The sequence below is a fragment of the Crocuta crocuta genome, unplaced genomic scaffold (genome assembly GCF_008692635.1).
Source record: "Crocuta crocuta isolate KB4526 unplaced genomic scaffold, BGI_CrCroc_1.0 scaffold556, whole genome shotgun sequence".
Classification (NCBI taxonomy): domain Eukaryota; kingdom Metazoa; phylum Chordata; class Mammalia; order Carnivora; family Hyaenidae; genus Crocuta; species Crocuta crocuta.
The window spans coordinates 1892881-1909745 of NW_027527436.1; the positions used below are offsets into that span (position 1 = coordinate 1892881).

General features: G+C 36.9%; 1 protein-coding gene across 2 annotated transcripts in view; it reads right to left on the minus strand.

Moving 5' to 3' along the window:
* Window positions 1–1526: 1526 nt before the first annotated feature.
* The window catches only part of LOC144227628 (uncharacterized), an 82686-nt gene continuing 67347 nt past the window's right edge, over window positions 1527–16865 (minus strand). For both annotated transcript variants that reach the window (XR_013334011.1, XR_013334015.1), the window contains exon 2: window positions 1527–2645. The gene's annotated coding sequence lies outside the window, so the exon portion shown is untranslated. The remainder of the gene's footprint in view (window positions 2646–16865) is intronic.

Below are 16865 nucleotides of genomic sequence, written 5' to 3' on the forward strand. Positions count from 1 at the left end.
CTGACAGCTCAGAGTCTGGAGCCTGCTTCGGATTCTGTGTCTCCCTGTCTCTGTCCCTCCCCTGCTCATGCTCTCTCTCTCCCTCTCTATCAAAAATAAACAAACATTTAAAAATTAAAAAAAAATTGTTGTAAGCATATTAAGAATAATTTTGTTACATTTATGGCAGTTTGTTTACTATTGGTTGGTTATCTTTTTATTTTGGATGGATTTTTATGATGCAAAAATGCCTTTTCCTTCTTCAGTAATCAAATGTATGTGTGTGTGCCTTCATGATATCTTCTACCGCTTTTAAATTTAGAAAATTCTTGCCAATCATGGATTTGATAAATACTTGATTCTCCTTAGAGTTCCTGATATGCTTTGAGTTTAAGAGGTGTATACAATGTGTCACTTTTACAATTATATCCTGAATCTTGGGAATGAAATTTCATCTACGTGTCTTTCAGAAAGTCTCACTTCACCCAGAGATTCTCTGTCACCAGGCCTTGCCAAGAATCTCAGAACCTGCACGGGGCTATCTCGTGAGTCCTAGACCCAGAGTCCTGCCTTACCTGGTGGGGGAACAGGGGTCTCAGACCTTATAAAATCCCAAGTATCTAAGTCTTTTTCAGTGGTGTCTGCTAGTCTCTTTCCAGAAGCTTTAAGAGGCATGAGTCACTGTGTGTACCAAAAATATTTGCTATTTTAATCCTGAGTTTCAGAGAGCTTTTCCGAACACACAGTACTTGAAGTCTCTGCTAGTCAAGTGTTCAGTCAGTACAGGGCACTGAAACCCCAGAGCCCTGGTGGTTGTGAGGCAGGAGTTAATGGAGAGCCTGAAGCCTCCATGAACTGACACTCACTCCACTTTACCCTGGCAGATTATTCCTTCACTCTGGTTGGTTTCTCTCTCTCTCTCTCTCTTTTAACATTTATTTATTATTGAGAAACAGACAGAGACAGAGCATGAGGAGGGGAGGGGCAGAGAGAGAGGGAGACACAGAATCTGAAACAGGCTCCAGGCTCTGAGCTGTCAGCAAGAGCCCGACGTGAGGCTCGAACCCACTAACGATGAGATCATGACCTGAGCCGAAGTCAGATGCTCAACTGACTGAGCCACCCAGGCGCCCCACAGGCTGTTTTCTCTTAAAGAGTGTATCACTTCTCCCACATTCTGGCTTTCCTTTTGCTCCCTAAACTTTGTAAGGTAGGTCTTGGCATATTTAGTGTGTGAATAGAGTTCAAATTCTCTCATTAGTCTCTTGGGGCTCATGCAAATTGAGAAATGTGGCCACCTATAATACTGGATAAAGTTTGTTTTAAAAAGTCGATGTTTGTGGCTCCTGGGTGGTTCCGTCGGTTGATCATCTGACTTCAGTGCAGGTCATGATCTCCACATCAGTTCAGCTCCACATCAGGCTCACTGCTGTCAGTGCAGAGCCTGCTTCAGATCCTCTGTCCCCCTCTCCCTGCCCCTCCCCTGCTTGCACTCTATCAAAAATAAATAAACCTTTTAAAAATGATGATGTTTATTAAGATATATCTCTGTTCAGAGCACGTTGAGTACATCTGATGGCGGTGGGGCAGGGTGAGTGGCACTAGGAGTAAAGAATGTATCCCTAACTTCATAAGCAGGATGGTCCTATCTGCTTATCCCAGACATGCTGCTAACATGCAGATTTTAATTGGGTGGCTGGGTGCAAAGAGGAAAATGTGCTGCATGGTTCTTTTTTTTTTTTAATTTTTTTAATGTTTTATTTATTTCTGAAAGAGAAAGAGACAGTGTGAGCAGGGGAGGGTCAGAGAGAGAGGGAGACACAGATTCTGAAGCAGGCTCCAGGCTCTGAGCTAGATGTCAGCACAGAGCCAGGCTTCGGCGCTCGAACCTATGAACCATGAGATCATGGCCTGAGTCGAAGTTGGACACTTAACCGACTGAGCCATCCAGGAGCCCCAGCATGGTTCTATATGACTTAAACATAGTAACCAAGGAGGATTCCCTGGTTTAGATTCCCCCTCTTAGTTTCATAAGTGCCACATCCCAGGAGATGAGGAGGAATCATGTGTGAATGTTCAAAAGTCATTCCGTATGTTAAGTTTTCCAGGACTAGGCCGGGCACTTATATTGCCATTCATTCTAACAGAATTTTACTGTGGCTGAGTTTTCAGTTGTGCTCAAGACACTGTGTTCTTGACTTCACTGGTAATATATTAAGTCTTAGACTTCAGATGGAGGCTCATCAGAAAGCCTACTTTTGTTTACTAACAACTTACTTTGTTTTAATAACATCTTATTTAGAAAGATCTCACCTGCATTCCTCTTTCCTCAACCGATCGATTAGGACCAAACAACTCTACCTATCATAGTGTCCAAGTTGTTTCAGGAACGTCCTGCCCTAGGAAGGATCTGGTTTCCAGCCAACAGAATAATGGAGATTCCTCTGGTGCTGTGGCTTGTCTGTCACAGGGTCCTTCAAAATTGCCTACACCTCCTATGTGCACTTAGCGTAAACAAAACCAAAGATGTGATATTATGGCATCCGTCCAGGGGGACACCTGGCTCCAGCTGGATTATTCACAGCAGCCTGCTCCCCTCCTGGCAAGTATGGAGGTTCAGTGATGAGTGTCAGGCCCAAGTGGACATCCTTCCTGGATTTCTGTGTCTGGAATAAGACAGAGAGAAGTTGTGTGAGCTTCTTACCTGTGATTAAAGATATTAGGAAGACTGAAGCTGCAACTCCATTACTCCATGTACCCAAGAGGAAAGAGAGAAGAGGGAAGTCAATATACAACCTTGTGCACAGCAAAAAACTCAAAGAGGATTAACACGGTGTCTCTGCGTCATGAACTCCAAGGGTTTTGGAATTCTTTCAGTTCTATTTCTAAACTGTTTATATTCTGTGACCCAACAGTTTGTCAAGCAGACATCCCAACACACCATCTTCGTTTTTTGTTTTAATTCAGAGTAGTTTGAGCTTGTTTATGGCATTTTCTTTTTCTTAATATTTATTTAGTATGAGCATGTGAGAAGGAGAAGGGTAGAGAGAGCAAGAGACAGAGAATCTGAAGTGGCCTCTGCATTGACCCCAGAGAGCCCCATATGGGGCTCAAACTCATCAACCCTGAGATCATGACCTGAGCCAAAGTATGGCATTTTCAAGTAAAAGAGTGAGTCATCTGATATAGAAGGTCAAGGACTTTGCATTTAAAGCTATTGTATTAGAACTAATTATAAAATAAAATAAAGTATAATTGAAATGTTCAGCAAAGGAAGCATAGTTAAGGAGGTCATTACAAAACTATAAAATTGAAATATGTTGCAGTCATTAAAACTGTGTTTGCAAACATTGTGAAATAACCATTGTTTACATGAGACACTGTTAAATGAAAAAGCAGATACAAGATAGTTTGATCAATATTAATCACATTTATTTGTAAATACGTAGATGAATGTTTAGAAGGAAAATTATGCAAATGTCAAGAGCATTTGTTTGTCCCTGATGTGGGTTCACAGTCTTCTTACTTACTAAATAATCAAATATTTTTATATTTAGAGAAATTTAAAAATAAAGGCTTTGAGATTAAATTCATTCATATGTAATATAAGGTAATCTTCCATTCAGTGACTAACAATATTATTAGAAATTTTAAGTTAATAGAGTCAAATGACTGAAGTATTTATTTTATAGAGAAAAAGCCAGAAAATGAATGCAAGAAAGAGTGTTATTATTCTAAGTAGTTTTTATTCTCTGTGCACATCTACACAAACATACCACAGAGATGTCTCTCCCAATAAATTAGATTCTTAAGTGACTTGTTCTTTAAACAAATATTAAGAAACTATGATCATTAGTTGAATTATGCTGTTTTCTTTTAATTAAGAAATAAAGCCCACAATGGATAAGATAATTCTTATGCTGAAAAGGTATGTGATTCCAAATACATGCACGAGCCCTGTGTAATGATTTAGACCCTTTATCTTTCAATTGCCTTCTGAAAAAAAGAAAGGAAGAAAAGAAAATTATCTTGATTGCTAAATGCTTAGTTCAAATATTTTTGCTGATTTTTTCCAATAAAGGCCTGCTCCCTAGAAAACCAATAACAAAAGCCAATGCTCAATTTATGAAAGTAGAGTGATAAAAAAATAAATTGAATAAACAAAAGATTAAAAATCATGACTGCTAAAATGAGGACAATTTTACTAGTTAAAGACCTTCACTTTGGGTGCAGGCTAATGTTGCCATACATATCAAAACCCCACATATATTCCTTTTTCTTAAGAATGCAGAATATTTAAGTAATAATGTTTATCAGATTTAGAGGGGAAATTTACATTTTAAAAATAATCTTAAAACTTTTCAATAATAGACCATTTTCTCTCTTCACCTACTTAGAGTCACCTTTGTTTATAATCTATGTTTATCACCTTGAAGACTCTTTTACCTTTTTAAATTCTTTTACTGTTTATTTTACTTCATTTAATCTTTTATCCTCTGCAAACTGTTTTCTAATTCACTTTTCTAATTTTTATCAACAATGCAAAAATTCTCTAAGCTCTTTTGAATTCTCTAAGCTCTTTTGCACTGATTGCTTTATTCTTTGCATTACTTTTTCTCTTGAACATCAGACTATCAAACTATGCCTCTTTTCACTTATGCAGTTAATTCCAATGAAGATCAAATCACACCAAACATCCTTATTTACCTTTATCATCTCCAAATTTATTTTTTCTCATTATTTTATTTTATATTTTAATGTGTATTTATTTGTTTTGAGAGAGGGAGAGAGACAGAGCCTGAGCAGGGGAGGGGCAAAGAGAGGGAGACAGAGAATCCCAAGCAGGCTCCATGGTAATAGCACAAAGTCCAATGCAGGGCTCAAACCCATGAACCTGAGCTGAAATAATGAAATCTAGAGTCAGACACTTAACCTACTCAGCCACACAGGTGCCCCTCATCTCCAAATTTAATTCAACAGATTTATGGGGGGGGGGTTGTTTTGTTTGTTGGGTTTTGTTTGTTTGTTTGTTTTTGGGTTTTTTTTAGTGCTTATGTATAAACCAGAAACTGTCAAAGATGCAATTACCCATATATACAATCTACTCCTTCCAGGAGCACGCACAATCAAATTCCTTGTAGGCAAGCGGGGATTTTTCTCCATTCAATGCATCCACATCACTAAACATTCAAATATTCATTCCTTGTTAATCTGTTCTGTTCTGCTGAACTCTTCATCTTAAATTCACTGTTATCCTTAGAGAGTAAGGCTCTTATGATCTTACCTCAAACTCAAAAGCCATTCAGTTCTCAGCTCATTTAAATGAGCAATTGGTGAAAAGCCTCATAGTGAAAATACTTTATAAAGAAAAAGAGGATGAGGAGGAGAAAAGAAGAAGAAGAAGAAAGAGGAAGAGGGGGAGGAAGAAGAGAAGAAAGAGGAGAAAAGGAGAAGGAGAGGAAGGGGAAGACGGAGGGGGGTGTAGGAGGGAAAGGAGAAGAAGGGTAGGTGAAGAGGAAGGAGGAGGAGAAAAAAAGGAAACAGAGAAGAAAAGAAAAAAGAAAAGAAGTCTGTTCCAAATCCATGAGTTTTTTTTTTTAATGTTATAATGTTTATTTATTTTTGAAAGAGAGAGCAAGAGAGAAAGAGGGAAAGCATGAGAGGGGGAGGGGCAGAGAGACAGAGAGGGAGACAGAATCCAAAGCAGGCTCCAGGTTCCAAGCTGTCAGCAGAGAACACAGGGGCTCAAACCCAAGATCCCATGAGATCATGACCTCAGCCAAAGTCAGACGCTTAACTGACTGAGCCACCCAGATACCACCATGAGTTTCTTTATGTACAAAAATAAACAATTTGATGCATATGAGTCAATTGTAAGCTTTTTGTACATTTAAGCCTTACAATTGTCTCTCTGCTCTGTCTTATTTACAATTCCTCCCAGAACAAAAAGATAAACTGTTTAAAGCTATCCAATAACCACTTCATGGCAATTTTAAGGTTTTCTTCAAATTATTTACCTCTGAAAAGTAAACCAACAGCTCTTCAAAGTTATTTTTAATGTATAATTAGTGGATAATTATATGTGAAGATAATGTTATAAAAATAAACAAGATGCATCAATAATTATTTCACTCTTTTTGATCTTTTAATCTACTAACTCATTTAGCTAATATTATTAAGAGATTTAAACATTTTTTTAATGTTTTTTATTTATTTTTGAGAGAGAGAGAGACAGTATGAGCAGGGGAGGGTCAGAGAGAGAGGGAGACATAGAATCCAAAGACAGGCTCCAGGCTCTGAGCTAGCTGTCAGCACAGAACCTGACGTGGGGCTTGAACCCATGAACCATGAGATCATGACCTGAGCTGAAGTCAGATGCTCAACTGACTGAGCCACCCAGGCACCCCAATTAAGAGATTTTTATCCATGGATCACGACGCTATGCCTTTGAGATGCCAACATAATGTCCACATGAAGTTCACACACATAAATATAACAGAAAACTGTGGAACACTATGATGTACTATAGTATGATGATAACACAGATGATGCTATATGCCAAAACATGACGTCTTTCCACAGGATTACAACAGTCAACTTCCAATGGTCCCCCTATGTTCTCTTTGCATTCTATAATTCAATGATTACAGAAGAGCCAGAGTATATTTTTCAAAATTATGAATCAGATCATTTCACTTTCTATCTATTCCCTTTTACCAACCTCTTTTCCAATTTCATGCCCTCAAAAGGCTTCCCATTACTGTAAAGATAAAGCTGATTTTGACCTATAAGGCCCTATATGATATTGTTCTGAGTTATCTCAAGCCTCTCTCTTTCTTGCTTACTAAGGGGAACACACTAATCTCCCTTTTGTTCCTTAAACTAGGCCTTTCCTGCCTCCTAATCTTTGGGTATGGGAGTTTTTGTATGTTTGTTGGTTTATAAAGATGACTCTGTTATTATTAGTTCAACTATTATCTCCTCAGTGAAGCTGCTTCTCGATTATTAAGCACCTCCCAACACTACCAGATACTCTCTATCACATGAATTTTTATTTCCTTAAAAGTAATACCATGGCAGGGTGCCTGAGTGGCTCAGTTAAGTGGTTTAGTGTCCAACTTTGGCTCAGGTCATGATGTCATGGTTCCTGGGTTTGATCCCCACATCAGGCTCTGTGCTGTCAGCTCAGAGCCTGGAGCCTGCTTCAGATTCTGTGTCTACTTCTGTCTCTCTGCCCCTCCCTTGCTCATATTCTGTCTCTCACTCTCTCAAAAGTAAATAAAAAAACATTATCTTTTTTTTTTTAGAATGTGGTACCATGGCACACACTTATATTGTGTATATATCTATTTAAGGTTTTATTGTGTTCCCCACCTACCTCTAATTAATTCTCCTTATTTTTTATGACGTTAAGGATCATTTCTATAGCAGGTACCCAAACAATATTTGTGATTAACAAATGATTATGTAAGTGAATAAACTTCAAGAGAAGAGATGAACTGAGTGCACTTTGTGTGCCTCAGATTAGACAGGAGATCTGAAGTCAGAGAAGGTTCACCACAAAAGGTAGTGTGTGTTGAGAAAGAAAAGACCATCAGGAATTAGTTTAGCACAGTCCTGAGAAAGATCTTCCAGACCTTTATGCCAAATGCAAAAAAATAACATGAGAAAGTTTCAGGAACGAGAGAGAATCCATAGTTCAATTTGGAAAGAGCATAAGTTGCAAATTGTATAGTAGTGGGTCCTCAGTTTTCTGAGATAACTCAAGCAAGATAATGAAAATCCTGTTTGCTAGAGTAATTACTTTTAAATTGTACTTTATTTACAAGGTGTGTCAATACAAAGGACTTTGTATGGGAAAGTTAATTTTAGGTAGATCATTCTGATGGCAAATTGAGAATGGTATCCTAGGTTTCTAGCGTAAGCAACCAGATAGACAATAAATGACATTCATTAAGACAGGAAAGAAAAAAAAGGGGGTGTTCTAACATGAGTGTAGAGATAAGATGTCCATGTTAGATACGTGTTTCAGATTCATATAGGAGTATAAGTAGAGGCTTCCAAAAGGCAGAACAATATATAAGTCTTAAGATCTGATGTGAAGTAGAAGTTGGGGGATATTAGAGCTATTCACAAATATTCTAGCTTTTTTTTCTGTTGTTGTAAGGGAAGCCGTGGCAATAAAATGTGATGAGCGTTAATATACGTTATATCTACAAAGATGTTTTAAGTTTTAAGAGGCAATGTATAATTCACCACTTCCTTTGAGTGACTGTAAAGAGTACTGACCCCTAGCTTATCTGTTTATTTAGCCTTTAGTGGGATAAGATGGAGAGATGGAGAGCTAGCTCATTACTACAAAACGCCTAGTCTCTCATTACTAAAGAAATGATCAGTTATCCACTTAGGTATGGTAATTAAAACTATGGGAGCAGAAAAGATTTCTGAGGAGTATGTAAGAAGGAAAGTATTCTAAGAATTGAGCTTTATGTGACACTATCACTTGAATAGATCGATCAATAAATGTCCTCAAATGTCACTGAGTAGGAGCACTGTCTCTTCAGTACAAGAGAGCAGTGTCACAAAGAGGCAAAAGGAGAGGGGACTTACAAGGGGGAAAGAGAGAATGGAATTAAATACAGACTATTCAAATAAATTAAGAACTGAAAAGTGACTCTTGAATTAGGAGCTAGAATCAATGATAACCTTAACAAGAGAAGTTTTATTGGGATTGCTAGAAGGTACAGTACAGTCAGCTTAGGACTAACCAGGAGGCAATAACTACCTTTAAGAAGCTTTGCTTAAAGGGTAAGGTGTTATATTTAGTAACAAAGTAATAAAAATCAATCTGAACTGATCATCAGAATTTCTTTTATTTCACCCTGGAAGTACATCAATAGATAGAAACATTGTATGTAAGAAGATAATACATTCAGGGCATTAACCATTGGGAGAAAACAAAGTATGCAATTAAAATGAAGACCAAGATAAGAGACTTTGGAATAAACCAGAATTTTACATAAATTATCCTGCCACAAAATTATATAAATTTCATCAGAAGCATAGCACATCTATTAGGAAAAAAGACTTGCTTATTGAGTGGGACTAAACTGCCTACATATAACACGTATGTGCATGCATCTACGTATATATGTATGTATGTTTTGATATTAAGAAGAAAAATGATTTGGAAAAATATATTTAATTTCATGACTCCAACTTGTCTACATTTTTAAACGCATTAATATTTTAATTAATGATGAAAAAAATGTGTGCTCAAGGTTATTCAGTTTTTCTCTTAAAACTGGTTTTGTCCCACAACTTGAATTTGTCCAAAGGCAGGTACATGTGCGTATTTTCCACAAATAAAGCAAATTATCATCTAGTTAAATACAACTGTAGAGTTTCACTTAGACAACTAAAATTTTTACAGTATTGAATATCTTGAATTAACATGCCATACATATATATATGATCTGTTATCTCAAATCTATTTCTTTTCTTAGACCACGGACTGCTAATAACATTTATCTATTGTAGGAATGAATATGTTCAAGAAGAAAAAGAGCAAAGGGCTAAACAGCGCTGCCTCAATGATTGTTTGAGATGATAAATTTATAGAAATAATTGGATGGATAATTTTCTGAGCTTCAAGAAATATTTTGTTGTCTTGATGTGCATTAGATACCATCCTGAATATCAATGGTGTTTAGAAGCTGTTTAAGTTGCTGTTAAGCTTAAAATGTAAATTTATGCAGCAATTAGAGAATTATTTGTGTAGAAATGCAGCAAATTTAAGATAATATAAAACTGCTACAAGCTTTTAGACAGGGTGAGAACCTTACAGACTCATTATAAGCTGTCAGATGAAGTGTTGTGTTGTTATGGACACTCTCTATTAATGCTGATGGGATGAGAAGCTATTTATTATCCTCGCTGAGTATATCAAGATCATCCTTTCTTAATCAGATTCCCTTCTGGTTATAATTAAAACTTGGTCTCTCCAAACTGTAAGCCACAATGTACTATCATATAAATTAGGTCATAAATTTAAGCTATAAAAGAAGGTATTTAATTGTTTTTTTTTTTTTTTTTTGGTCACATAACACAGTTACCTAAATAGCATTATGCGCTCCAAAATGTCAGATATGCACTGTCTGGATATGCCAACAAACTGATGAAAAACACATATAAGATCTGAATAGCTACGTGTTATAAGATGTTAGAAATTTTTCTCTAGCATTAATTCTGTGCTGACACAAGGAAATCTCCAACACAGGAAAAAATATTACCCCCACAAATATATTCTTTAAAACAATACTTCATAAAGTCTGGTCTGCAGGTGCGTGGAAGACTGCAAACTAACACAGTCCATGGCAAAGTCAATACATTATTTGAGAGTACTTGTTTAAACTTTAATTGCAATATGGCACTACCAAGACATCCAAAAATGTCATTTCTTTCCTGAGGATTAATTTTTTTTTTTAAATCTTGGTCCCTTGGTGATTGGGGGACAGATAATTTGAGAATTACAAAGATGCTGCTTACCTTTGTATATTTAGACAAATATTAGGTAAATGGTTTAATTGGAAAAAAATCTATCTATATATACATACCCTGAATTAAGATATTCAGGGAATTATGTGGTAATAAATACCAAGTAATTTTCCAGCAGTGTAAAATCCCAAGTGTATATACATTAATTTTTAAGTGACCTTAAAGATCTTAATAGAATGATTTCATTGATCAAATTCTAGGTTACTGGACCTATATTATTGGGCCCAACCTTTTTTTTCTTCTTCCATTGTTTTTTTCTTTCTCTTTTTTTCTTCTCATCTTTCTTGTTCTTTCCTTTATTTTCTTTACTCTCTTCTTTTTGTTTTTCTAAACAACCTAAAAGTAACTGTCAAGTTGACCTCTGACCATTTGACTTCTGATGGATAGCTATAGTTCACATTTATTAGTAGTTTTATTTAACATTGAAATAAGCTCCCTTTATGTAATGAGTCTAATAAAATGCTTAATATTCCAGCTTTGATTCTATAGTGACTGTAACTTCTTCTAAAGTAACCTCCTCAGGGCACCTGTGTGGCTATTGGTTAAGTGTCTGTCCGACTCTTGGTTTCAGCTCAGGTCATGATCTTATAGTCCATGAGCTGGAGTCCCATGTGGGGCTCTGCTTGAGATTCCCTCGCCCCCTCCATCTCTCTCTCTCTCTCTCTCTCCTCTGTGTGTGTGTGTGTGTGTGTGTGTGTGTGTCCCTCCCTTGATGGCTTTCTCTTTCTCTCTCAAAATAAATAGGTAAACATTAAAAAAAAAATAAAGCCACCTCTTCAAGCAGTTGGTTGTGACTAGGATTGCTTCACATAAGACAGTTTAACTGATATTTATAGATGAACTTGTCAAGGTTAACTTTGGAGAAGCATTCTTTATATATTGATGCTTCTCAAACCTTCCTTATAGCACAGATCATAAGGTTATTGCCTTGCTCAGAAAATGTTCATATTAAAGCAAAACAGACACTCAGATGTGACCACTGGTCCCCTTACCATTATTCAGAAATGCACCCTGTTTACCAAAGCTTTCGTATTATTGAATGGGCTCATTAACTTTGATGTGGGGCAGATAGACTTCATCACCAATTAGTTTCTCCTTTTTACAGAAAAACTGATCATTGATTGTCAGGAAAAATTTACCTTGAGGAACTTGGTAATATGAAATCACTAAAACATATCTTTCTCATGCAAATATAGAAAACCCTACCATGTGCACAATCTTAACCTGAAGATTTGTGAAGCAGGTTACTTTTTCCCATTCTACCATGGAAATGTTATGAAATAAAGAAAAAACAGTTGTGCCACAACAAAATTTATTTCCATTAGACTCTATACATGTGTGAAAGAGGTTTTTCTTCTTAATTTTTAATATAATGGGATTGGAAGAGCCAAAAGTAATCAAAATGCCTACCGTATTTCCACAAAGATAAATCTTGGCTGTTTTCAACCCTGCCTCCTGCTTTTCCTTGAATATACATCTTTCCCACAGCATTTCCTTCTAGTACAGACCAGATTCCTCTGTGTTGAACATTTGCCCTGACCTATAATATTTCCTTCGATAGGTTTTGTTTTAAATTCTCAGGAGTAACTCCATCTGCAAGAGCATGATTATCAGATACCGACTCTTCTGTTAAGTTCACATCATGCCAAAAAAAAGTACTTTTTAAAATTCTTGAACCTACCATGGTAATGATAAAAGTCAGTTCTGTTGGCATAATGGTGTCTTCAGTGCTTCTAATTTCACAGAAATATTTATGCAGGCATCTTTCCCTCAAAATCATACTTCCTTGCAGTGTGACATGTGTCTTATACATACCTTTATAGCATGTCAACCACCTTTCAATGTTTACCAAAGTTGTACCTCTTGCTTGGTAAGCAATCTTTTTCATTAGCTGGAGGAGTTATTGAAACAGTTTTATTAATTGCTTTTTCCTTGTGCTTCAAGTGGAAGATGAAATTGTTCTCGTAATGTACTGCAGGTAGCTTGGATATTTCCCTATATAATTTTTACAACACAATTGGGTTATGCTAGCTTTATTTGGCTTTAGACTTTAGATGTTATCATCCAAACACCTATTTCCATAACAGGAAGAATGGAGCCTGCCTTAACTTACCCCAAAATTCTTGTCAGATAAAAATGAGATATTTGTGGAGAGGGGGCAAGATGGCGGAGAAGTAAGGAGCTCCGTACTTNTAAAGTTTTAATAGTCCTCTACTACCACTGCTTCTTGTTGTGCTGTTGTTTTGAAAATGTAGCTTGATCTTACGGTCTTGTTTCTCTGAGATGATGCTCTTGCTGGTTCAAATGCTTGCACAGGCTGCAGAGAAGCACAAAAATTGAGTTTCAAAGTCACAACACTAGTGCTCAGGCATCGTTTGCCAAACCATAGCACTAAGACATGCTCTTTTTTTCCTAAAGGTAGATTTCTCTCAGTAGATAGATAGATGATGGACAGAAAAATAGATACATAGATACATAGAAAATGGTAAATAGATAGATGATATATATTATTGCCTTTATATTATACACTCTATATCTTACATATTATATATATATCATATATGTATCTTCTTCTTATAAACTACATATAATATATATTTTTCTCTCTCTTCTTTCTTCTCCTTTTCAAACTTAGGTGCTCTCTCTTCCAGAAAAAGCCCTACCTCTGTGAACTCTTAAGCTCATGTTCTAAGCTCTGATTTTTGCCCATATGACCCCTTTCCTAGGTAAAAGGTAATTTTCTATTTCAGTGAATTCCTTGCTTGACTCTGCCAGTGAACCCTCAGTGGGCCCATCCTGGTCTACTTTGACAGCTCTATATAACTTCATATCTCAGGAAGCAGGGCTTGGGGAAAGATTTTTACCTCTAAGATTTTGCTTATATCCCTTCTGTGACCAGCTCTGCTGAGAAGAGCACTCAGAAATGTGAGGCAAATAAAAATGATAGTAAAAGATGGTCTGAGGTGTGGGGGTCAGGGCCAGATTAAGAAAGACCAAATAATATATTTGGAAGGTAACGGTAATAGAAGTTTGCCTGGAACATTTATATACAGATATATTTAGAGAGCATTTCAAAGAAAAAGATAGACCCTAGGGCGTGATGATTCTGAAATATGGTAGAACAAACTGAAGCTGCTGTTACCAGAGCCTATGGTCAAAGGAGAGTCCTATGGTTTAGAGAAAGCTCATTTGTCCGTTGCTTCAATCACAGTATGTCCACATGAGGGAGCCCAATGAGAATACAGTAAGATGAATGTGCCCTTCATGGAAAAGGCTGAGAGTTATTTTCCAGGGTGAAAACAGTGAGTGTGTGTGTGTGTGTGTGTGCGTGCGCACGCACACACGTGCTCATGCACGTGCATATATGTACTTTGATGGAGTTACCAGATAACCTTGTGGGGTTGTTTTTAAATCTTTAATCAAATTTATAAAAAGATAAAACCGCTTATATAATCCCTGGCCATACTCTCCATTCCTGTCAACACCCATTCTACTCATAGCCGCCCTGTCCAGCTCCATGTAGGCAGAGACAGCACAAAGTGAGATCAGATATGCCTCCAATTTATGGAATCATTCTAAACAAAGCAGTTGAGAAAACCACTGACATTTCAAAGGGTCCTCAGTTTTTAACATTTGTAAGATCCCAGAATGAACTGGGAGAAAAAAGAAGGAGTCGGTTTGGTGGTGATGGCTAAGCAAATGATTTTCATCCCCATTCCCGCCAATGAATGTACAGCATTGGGGTAATTATAACTTTTCAAAAAAGTGTTGAATAAGATATATCATAGTCCAGAGAGTGTTAGAAATTGAGACATACATACATATGTCTATTCCCAAAACAGTCATTGGTAGAGGGAATGGGATTACAATTAGACGTATCTCTGAGGTCACATCAGTTTTACTTGAGATAAATGACTAAGTGGATGAAGGGTAGATACTTGAATATTGTCAGAATTTAGGAAAAAAGAGTTAGAAATGGATATTAAGCAAGCAAACATCAGGGCATGCTCCTGAATCAATACGCTTATTCCTATTTTAGAAATGAGAAAGCCAGGGTTGGATGGGTTGATTAAATTGGCAAAAGTCTCACAGTGTCCTATATAAAGAGTCAGAATTCAAACTAGGTTTGTCAGACCGAGAAACCTCCACTAGTTTCATTGCCTCTAGAAACGATGTTTTTAAAGAGAATGATAGAGTACCTGACTAAAAAGATTATATTCCAATCCTGCATGTTGCCTCTGAAAAGTGGAACTTTGTCCTTGAAATTGAGAGGAAGGTAAAAACAGCTGACATTTGTTATTTTCTTCATTGGAGAGACAGAGTAATAAAACTGATGGAATTAGAGTCTCAGAAACTACAGGTGGTTTTAAGGCAACTAGAGATGTGATCATGACCAAGCTAGTACCCAGATCCCATGCAGTAACACAGCATCTATGGAAAATGGTTTGAAATTATGTCAATGCTTGTCTGGTATAGATAATCCATCCTGATCTTTTCTAAGTTAGAATATCTTTTACATAAAGTTTTACAAGCGGTCATGTTTCTTGGCTTAGAGAGACATATGGCAATGTATATAACAAGAGGTAAAGTTTCTGTAAAACCATTTATTGGATGATTACTTATTTTCAAAACTTGTGTTGTGTGGCTTTTACACAAGCTGAAACCATCCATCTCTTCATTCATACAAAGGATCTTTATCTTAGCATAACTTTTTAAATTTGTTTTATGACAAGGAATGCTGTCTTAGTCTATTTGGGCTGCCACAGCAAAATCTTATAGACTGGGTAAGTAATAAGCAACAAAAATTTATTCCTTTCAGTTCTGGAGGCAGCAAAATTCAAGCCCAAGGCACTGGCAGATTTCATGTCTGGTGACAGCCCACTATCATTTTCCATTATAACCTCACATGGCTGAAGGGACGGGGCGGGGGGCGGGGGGGAGCTTTCTTGGGTCCCCTTTATAAGGGCTTTAATCCCATTCATGAGAATTGGCTTTCATGACCTAATCACTTGCCAAAAGCCCCACTTCCTAACACCATCATTGTGAGGGTTAGGATTTCAACATATGAATTTGGGAGGGAGGTACACAAACATTCAGACCATAGTTGATGCCTTCTCTCATTAAGGTAACAAATGGTTGGGGCATAGTTTTGTTTTCAGCATCGCCATGAAGAAAATCATCAGCCAGTATTGCCTGGAGGAGAGCTAAGTAACTTCAGCACCAAAGCTCTTGCAGTGTTGAAAGTGGTAGGGAAGAGGTCTGAATAAATTTTCCTCCAGGAGCCATAAATGCAAGTTGCAAGGCACTGTACTGGTTTAGAGGAATGTGGAAATAATTAGAGTGGACCTATTCATTTCTGTAGTTCTACAGAAAGCTCGCATGGGTGAAACAATTGAGTGATTATAATGTGCTGTGGTATGAATGATATAAGAGAATACAGGAGGAATACTTAAGACTCAAAAAGAGATACCTATGTGAAATGAAATCTTCCTGGGAAGAAACGTTTGGATGGAGTTTTAAAGACACTGGGACAATGAAAAGGGGATGTGTATTCCAGCCAGTGTTATGACATGAGCAGGAATAGGGAGTGTTTGCGCAGCATGGCAGGTAGCTTAGCATTTTGACATTTATTTTCTGGAACACAGATTGAGTTTGGAGGATCTGAGTTTTGGAGAGACTGGCTGAGTCCAAATTCTGAAGAACCCCAGTGCCAAGTTAAGGAGTTTGATATTATCTTTTTATAACTGGAGAACATGATCAGATTTGCATTCTTAAAGACAATTTTAGTAACACTGCTGAGAATGATTTGTGGGGAGATTATGATCTAAGGCAGGGAAAGTTAGTATGAATTTATGCAGCTTTTTAAGTGAGAGATGATGAAGGTCTGAATGAAATCAGCAAAGAGAGGAAATAAAGAGGAGAGAGTGATTAACTGGATATTAGATACAAGGGAAGAGTGAAAAATATATTCAGTTTCCTGTTTTGGGAACTTGAATAGATAAGAATGCCAGTTACCAATAATGAAAATATAGGAGGAAGAATGAGATAAAGTGGGGAGGGGGGAAATACTGAGTTTTGTTTGGCATGTGTCGAATTTGAACAATAAATTCACGTTTATGAAAAAGACTCAGCAGTTGAAAGTATAGAGCAGGAATTTCAAAGAGAAGTAGCATTTGGTGGAATTTGAAAATTTTGAGTTTGATTAGTCAGGTAACATTGTAATTTAAAAAGGAATAAAGTTTCAGATGAACTATACAGAACAACTCTTAGAGTCATGTAGAATGGCAATGAGAAAGAATGAAATCTGGCCATTTGTAGCAATGCGGATG